The sequence below is a fragment of the Pelophylax lessonae genome (genome assembly GCF_965119305.1).
Source record: "Pelophylax lessonae genome assembly, chromosome: 1".
NCBI lineage: Eukaryota > Metazoa > Chordata > Amphibia > Anura > Ranidae > Pelophylax > Pelophylax lessonae.
In genome coordinates, this window is record NC_138768.1 from 808,446,256 (window position 1) to 808,455,039 (window position 8,784).

Here is an 8,784-nt window from a genome sequence, read left to right on the forward strand (position 1 = left end):
AAAACGAATCAGTAGTTAGCCCATTTTTTTATATTGCGAAAGAGGATGTCACGTCGAGTAAATAGTTACCTAACATGTTACTGTTTAAAATTGCGCACAACCGCGAAATGGCGACAAACTACGGTCAATAAAAATCTCCATAGGCGACACTTTAAAAAAATTTTAAGGCCCCTTTCACACAGGCGGACCATTTTTTTGACGGATCTGAACGGATGCCTCATGCATCTCTATGGGGCATCGGATGTCAGCGGAGACATGTCCGCTGACATACGATCCGTCAAATCTGGACAGAGGGAAACCCTAAAATGGATGGGATCGGATGAGGACAGACGGTCCGTTCCCATCCGATTCCCCCATAGAGAACAGCGGGGACCTGACAGCTCTGTCTCAGCACACAGAGTGGAGATGGAGCTGTCATCTGCCTGCTCAGCGGGGGATCAGCGGATCGATACCCGCCTGAGAAAGGGGCCTAACGGTTACTATTTAAGAGTTAGAGTAGCTCTTTTTTAGAATTATTGCTCTCGCTCTGGCGATCGCGGCGATACCTCATGTGTGGCTTAAACAGCGCTTTAATTTGCAGGAGCGACTTTTGTATGCGTTTTCTTTCATGCGCAAACTCACTGCAACGGGGGGCGCTTTAAAAAAAAATTTTTTCCTATTTTATTTACATTTTTACATTTTAGCACTGTTCTTTTAAAAAAATAAAAATAAATCTGATCACTTTTATTGCTGTCACAAGCAATGTAAGCATCCCTTGTGACAGTAATAGGCAGTGACAGGTACTCTTTATGGAGGGATCGGGGGTCTAAAAGACCTTAGATCCCTCCACTGCACTTCAATGTATTCAAAATGCCGAAATCTGCATTTTTGAATACTGTCACATTTTAAACATTTTAACTTAGACGTGACGTCATCACGCCAGGTTACTACATCGGAGACCCGATCAAAGACGAATCTGGCTTTGATGGAGGCTCCAACCAGTCAGCGGATGTGCCAGCTGGTTGCTCAGGTCGGCCGGTGGCGGAAGGCGGCGGGAGGGGGATCCCCTCCCACTCGCTGGGGTAAATGGCAAGCAGCTCCCAAGGGGTATCACCTGAAAGCCGACCGCCAGCTCTATAAAAATTATACCAGGATGTTGCCTCTAGATTACCCCAGCACAACCACTTCTCTGAGCTAATGTAGAGCTATGTTGGTTTGCGGGAAGTGGTAAAAAAGATATTAAAGAAGAAGTAAACCCTCCTCTGACACTTTTACCTATAGGCTTACCTATAGGTACTGTAAAAATCTCCTAAACATGTACCGTTTAGGAGATATTTACCTTACATTCAGCCAGTGACATCACTGGCGCATGCGCTCTGAAGGAACGGCCGCTCATGCCGTTCCTTCAGAGCTCCGTGCCGGGACCATCGGCTCCCGTGCGCGTGCGCGACGTCACCGCGGCTCCGGCCAATCAGATGGCCGGATGCCGCGATCCCGGAAGACGGGCGACTGGACATGTCGCCCATCATACAGGTAAGCGGACGGCACGGCGGGGGCTCGTTTTAAGGTAAGTATTTCATAATGAGCTAGTATGCGATGCATACTAGCTCATTATGTGTTTCTCTTGCAGGTTGCAAAAAGAAAAAAAACGGAATTTTTGTAAAATCTTACCTGTAAAATTCCTTTCTCTGAGTCCTCCGACAGTCGCCGCCTCTTCATATTCGTCACATATGGGGTATTAGACTTTGCTCCGAAGGAGTAGCTAGGCAACAGAATATGTTAACAATAAAGCTTTAACATATCCCACCCTCAAGGGGTGGTCCCCTCAGTCAATACCCTCCTACTTCCTGCAACCATATCTCAGTTTTAGTGGAATAGCAGTAGAGTATACATTCAAACCCCAAAAGAGGGGCGGGGGCGGCGACTGTCGGAGGACTCAGAGAAAGGAATTTTACAGGTAAGATTTTACAAAAATTCCGTTTTCTCTTACGTCCTCCGACAGTCGCCGCCTCTTCATATTCGTCACATATGGGGACGTCCCAAAGCAGTGCAAACATGAGGGGTGGGAAACGCATCCGCGCCGAAAGGCAACGCAGTCTCCACATCAAAGAAAGGAACCTTACCAAAGGAAGGAAACCAGCTGGGCAACAGCAAAAATAAGTGCTCAACAGGAGCAACAACCCAGGAAAAGACAAAAAACCAGGGGATACAAAACTTATCCCAACAGCCAGGAGTCCCCAACAAGGGACCCTAGGGAACAGCCGCACTAAGAACCTTGCGGCCAAAGGAAGCATCCGCCGATGCCTGAACATCTACTTTGTAGAATTTTGTGAAAGTGTGTACGGTCGACCAAGTCGCCGCCTTACACACCTGGGCTACAGAAGCCCCATGACGACAGGCCCAAGACGTACTCAGAGATCTAGTAGAGTGCGCCTTCACAGGCACAGGGGGAACCTTCCCCTGCAAGGCATAGGCCTGTTCAATGGTCTGCCTGATCCACTTGGCAATGGTAGAGGCGGAAGCCGCCATGCCCTTCCGAGGACCCTCCGGAAGAACAAACAAGGAGTCCGTCTTTCGAAAAGACTCAGTCGATTTAAGGTAAACCCTAATCGCCCGAACAACATCCAGAGAATGCAATCTCACCTCCTTTGGATGTTTAGGCTTCGTGCACAACGAAGGCAAAACAATATCCTCGTTAAGATGGAATTCCGAAACTCGTTTCGGCAGAAAAGAAGGATTAGGTCGCAAGACCACCTTATCCAAATGAACAACCAGGTACGGAGACTTGCAGGACAAAGCCGCCAGTTCCGACACTCTGCGAGCCGAAGTGATCGCCACCAAAAAGGCGACCTTTTTGGACAACATAGACAACGAGATCTCCCTGATCTGTTCAAAAGGAGCACGTTGCAACACAGACAGGACTAGATTCAAGTCCCAAGGGGGCAAAGGATCCCTCCTAGGAGGAACCAGATGCCGCACACCCTGAATAAAAGTGCCAACCAAGGAGTTGGAAGCCACGGGACGTTGAAACAGAACGGCCAGCGCAGACACCTGACCCTTTATCGTAGCCAGCGCCAAACGCTGATCGACACCCGTCTGAAGGAAAGACAGCACACGGGAAACCGAGTACGTGCGGGGTGAAAACCCCCTGGACTCACACCAGGCAAAATAGGCCTTCCAAGTACGGTAATAAACCTTTCCCGAGGAAGACTTCCTCGCGTTGATCAAGGTATGAACAACCTCTGGAGAGAGACCCTTCTCCTTCAGGACCTCGGTCTCAACAGCCAGGCCGTCAAAGCCAGCGACTGTAAAGCAGGATGGTAAATCGGTCCTTGAGACAGTAGATCGTCCCGAAGAGGCAGACGCCAGGGGGCGTCGACCGCCAGATTCACGAGGTCTGCGTACCAGGACCGGCGAGGCCAGTCCGGTGCCACAAGAATCACCGTGCTGCGTTCCGAGTGTAACCTGCGAAGGAACCGGGACAGCAACTGAATCGGTGGAAACGCGTACATCAGCCTGTACTGATGCCACGGGGCCACTAACGCGTCCGACGCGTCTGCCCGAGGGTCGCGCGTCCTTGCCACGAACCTCTTCACCTTGTAGTTGAGGCGAGAAGCGAACAGGTCCACATCTGGAAGACCCCCTTCGCGCACAACATCTGGAAGACAGCCGGGTGGAGAGACCATTCCCCCTGATCCAGGGTCTGGCGACTCAGATAGTCCGCCTGCCAGTTCTCCACTCCCGGAATGTGAACCGCCGTTATCGCCGGGACATGAGTCTCGGCCCAAGACAGAATGTCGGCCACTTCTCGAGCCGCTCGGGCACTCCTGGTGCCCCCTTGGTGGTTGATGTAGGCCACCGCCGTGGCATTGTCCGTCTGCACCCGAACCGGGCAGCCCTGCAGCCGGTCCGTCCAGCGATGAAGACAGAGCCTTATCGCACGCAATTCCAGAATGTTGATCGGGAGGGAAGACTCCCCCTCCGACCAGGTCCCCTGGGCGGACAGAACGCCCAGAACACCACCCCAGCCCGACAGGCTGGCATCCGTGGTGATTATCGTCCACGAGATCGGACGAAACGACTTGCCCCCGGACACCAACGGGGACTGGAGCCACCACAGAAGGTTTTCCCTGGTGCGATGACTCAACGAGATCTGAAGATCCAGAGATTGAGGTCGCCCGTCCCACTTGGACAAGATCTCCGCCTGGAGACCCCGCGTGTGAAACTGCGCGAAAGGAATCGCCTCGAAAGCCGAGACCATCAATCCCAGACATCTCATACACGTCCGCAGAGACGAGTTCGGAACGTCCCTGAGGGACCTGACTTCCTCCTGAAGAGTCCTGAGTTTGTCTTCCGGCAGGAAGACCTTCGCCTGCACCGAGTCCAGTATCATTCCCAGATAGGGAAGACGAACCGACGGACTCAGTGTCGACTTTGGAACATTTATCGTCCAACCGAACTCCTGCAGAGTTTGCATCGTGACAGACAGGTCCTTCTCCAGACCCTGACTGGTCGCAGACCGAATCAGAATGTCGTCCAGATACCCCAGGACAGAAATGCCCTGGGCTCTCAATAATGCCAGAACCGGTGCAAGCACCTTGGTGAAGACCCGCGGAGCCGAGGCGAGCCCAAAGGGCAACGCCACGAACTGGTAGTGATCCTCCGCAATGGCAAATCGAAGGTATCTCTGATGACCCTCGAATATGGGGATGTGAAGATACGCATCCTTCAAATCGATGGAGGCCATGAATTCCCCCGGAACCAGGGCAGCCACCACCGAGCGCAGGGATTCCATGCGGAACTTGCGAACCCGCACAGAGCGGTTCAGAGCTTTCAAGTCCAGAATTGGACGAACCTTGCCCTCCTTTCTGGGCACGGTGAACAGATTGGAACAAAACCCCCGAAATCTGTCCCGATGAGGCACCGGAACCACCACTCCCTGAGCCCTCAGGTCCCGCACCGCCAGGTGCAGATCCCGCAGGCGCTCTGGAGACAGTTGTAGATTTGAGGGAAAAAATCTGCTCTCTGGCCGAGAGAGAAACTCGATCTTGTAACCAGATCGAACGATTTCCAGAACCCATCTGTCCCGCACACGGGCCAACCAGGGCTGAAGAAAACCGAGCAAGCGTCCCCCCACCCCAAAACTGGGTGAGGGCGCCCCTTCAGGCCGAACTGTTATGGGCCGCAGGTCCGGATTGGCCGGACTTCTGTTTCCCAGACCAGGGTTTCTTCTGAGAGCCCTGGCCCTTGGACGGTTTGCCCTTGTAGTGCGGCCGAAAGGCACGAAAGGACCCCTGAGGGGGCCGAAAATGAGCATGCTTCTTCCCAGAAGCCCCCTTAGCCTTGGGGAAATGGGGCAAGAGAGTGCTCTTACCCCCGGTAATCCCCTTAATCAACACATCCAGGGACTCCCCAAAAAGGCGAGACCCATCATAAGGCAGATTGGCTAAGGTTTTACGTGAAGATTGGTCCACCGACCAACATTTCAACCAAACCAGGCGGCGAGACAACACCGCCACGCTGTGCACACGCGCGGCCAACGGAATCAGGTCCAGGTCCGCATCACACAGATACATGACACCCTGGTGGATCTGATCCACCATATCCAGGGTCGCCGCCGAGGCCGAATCGGCCACTAGGACGCGCCTAAGCATCTGCGTCCAACTTGCGATCGCCTGGGCCGCCATGAGAGAAGCAAACAGAGCCTTAAGCATAGAACCCGTAACAGAATAAGTATGACGGGCAAGAGACTCCAGTCTCCTATCCGTGGCATCACGGAAAACAGGGGATCCCTCTGCAGGGATCGCAGTGGCTTTGTTCAAAACCGCAATAGCATGATCCACTGGCGGAGGCACACACCACCGTTCATCAGTGGCAGGCGAGAAAGGATAACGCAGCTTAAATTTAATTGGTACCGCAAAAGGCTTGCGCAAATCGCGCCATTGGTCCTTAACAGCGCGCTGAAAATCAGCATTGCAGGGAAAAACCTGCGGCGTCCTGCGTTTTCTCTGCGTCCCATAAGCCGCCAAGGCAGCTGGGGGACACACCTCGTCCTGCAAACGTAGCGTCTGCTTAATGGAAGCAATCAACTCATCCATGATTGCAAGCTCTTCAGGCGAGCCAGGGGGAGAATTATCAACCCCCTCAACTTCAGCCTCTACCTCAGACCCCACTAGATCAAGAGAGGAGCGGGACCCCGATAGGGGGGTCCCCGCCAGAACAGCCCCATCACCTTCACCCTCAGAATCAGAGGACAGAGCAACTCTGGGCCGTTTAGTAGATTGAGCAGCCACCAGCATTTGCACCTGTGCAGCAAGGCCAGCCACAATAGTGGCCAAATCCCCCCCTGGGGGGGAAACAGCGGTCCCCTGGCTTTCCACCAATACTGTGGGAAACTTGCCCTCCTGAGAATCCATTGCCCCTGTATGCCAGACAACCAAGGGTTAACTGCCCCCTTACAGCAAGCGCGGCAAGCGCAGCCCACCGCACCACACTCAGGCACAATGAGACCCCCACAGGGAATATACAGACTGAATACAGGCAATGGAACACAGGAATAGAAGGATAAAACCTGAGGAGACTCCGCTGCTGCTGCTGCCTCGATCGGTGCTTCCAGGAGAGAGGAAGTGATGCTGCCAGGGCGCTCTATGTAAGCCTATGGAGGCTACAAGAAAATGGCCGCCGTGCATGTAAACCATGCGGCCGGAGCGGGCGCCGGTAAAATGGCGCCGTTTGGCGCCGAAATCGCCGCTCCACAGTGCATAAAATCACACACAATATTATCCCATTATATGGATACATGTTAGATCGCCGCAGCGATCGCTGTATATGCCCCAACATGCCATTAAAAACATGCCCCACAGCACACAGCTCCTCACACTGCCCAGCCTGACATACTCAGTGTCATACAGCTCCCCCCCCCTTGCAGCCCACAGCATGCAGCCGAGATATAGGGAGACAAGCAGTGTGATTAAAGGCAGGTTACACAGTCCCAGACTGAGACCCCCCCCAGACAGACAGGTCCCCACATAGATACACTTACCTCACATGGCGTGGGGAACCCGCACAGGCGAACAAGCCGCTGCACATGAGGCAGGGAGAGTCGCAATTCAAGACGCACACAATGGCGGTTCAGAAACCGCACAGCGTCCGGTGAGGTAGCCACCTCACCAATCATCCCTGCACCGAACAGGGATGGGTCGTTCACCGTGCCAGGAGCGTTACCTGGCTGAACGCTCGATGGCAGACTGGGAAGCCACTGACCCACGACCTGCGACCAGGGGGATCAGCCCGAGACCCAGTCCGCATGATCCTCTTCGTCCGAAGAACTAACTAATGCTGACAAAAATAACAGCTAAGTAAAGGTAGAGAGAAAACTCAAACAAAATATCAAAAAGAAGAAAAAGTCTGGGACAAAAAGTCCCAGCACAGAGAGAGCCAGCCACTCCTGACAAGCTAGACATTAAAACTGAGATATGGTTGCAGGAAGTAGGAGGGTATTGACTGAGGGGACCACCCCTTGAGGGTGGGATATGTTAAAGCTTTATTGTTAACATATTCTGTTGCCTAGCTACTCCTTCGGAGCAAAGTCTAATACCCCATATGTGACGAATATGAAGAGGCGGCGACTGTCGGAGGACGTAAGAGAAAAAACATTTTTGGGGGTTTACAACCTCTTTAATATACTTTAACCCTTTTGCTGCCAGGCCCTGTGCTCCAATTTAAAAAAAAATTCAGTTGGCCAGACCATTTCTTGCTTTTTTATTTCTCACTTACAGCTTTCAATCTTTGTAAAAGACCCCCCAAACCATATATTTTCTAAAAGCACATGACCAGGAGAATAAAACGGTGCTACTGATTTTTACGGTCCCATGATATTTGCACAAATGTTTCTTAAAACAATAATTTTTGCTAAGAATACACAAACATCATTAGCAGATACAAACAGAAAATTTTACAAAATTCCTACTAAATCTAAAAAAATGTAACCCCTATTGAGTGACTATTTGTAAATTTCAAAATGGCGCCTTTTTGTGAAATGGTGAAAATCGAATGTATGCAAAACTGTAAATAAGCAAATTTCAATAAAAATCTGGAGGTTTCTTTTTTTTTTTTCCCCCATTTTAAGCTTTCATAGTTTTTTAAAAAAACAAAACCCACTGCAGATTGCACTTCAGTGCCGGTTCACACTTCGGCGTTTGCGGAGATCGCATGTAATTCGGAGCGCACTGCTCCTAATTACATGCGATCTGATGTGCGGATGCGAGTTCAGCCATACACTTTGTATGGCTGAATTCGCACTGTATCCGCACCAAACACGCACATGAGGCTTTTTTTGAGCCGCAGTAGAATTGGATCGCATAGTGGTTCACACTTGTGCGATCGGATTCTGTGCGTACTTGCAGATCGCACTGCGATATGATCGCAACTGGGGGTGTCGTTAACTTTTAATTGGCACCCCCTGCGTATCGCATATGGCAGTGTGAACTGCCAGATGTGCGGATGCGATGCGGGAACAGGCTGCATATTCGCAGCATTCCCGCATCGCATAAGTGTGAACCGGCACTCAGAGGGTGACGCTTGTGTAAACAAGCCCTTGAAATATTATGCTAAATTTCAGATAACTTCTTGTTTAGATATAACTTCTGTCATTTTCTATCTAACACTTTATATAAAAAGTACCCCAGTGAAATAATGGATTAGTGTCACCCAACATGACCCCACACAGCCCCCCTCCGATGAACGCGGCATAATTATACACAGAGCGCTCTGCATTTTCTGACACATTTTAATAGGCCAGAGATC

The 8,784-nt window shown here is 51.4% G+C and overlaps 1 protein-coding gene across 2 annotated transcripts in view; it reads right to left on the reverse strand.

The window, feature by feature from the left end:
• The window catches only part of ZFYVE28 (zinc finger FYVE-type containing 28), a 393,202-nt gene that overhangs the window by 340,481 nt on the left and 43,937 nt on the right, over nt 1-8,784 (reverse strand). The window lies entirely within an intron of this gene.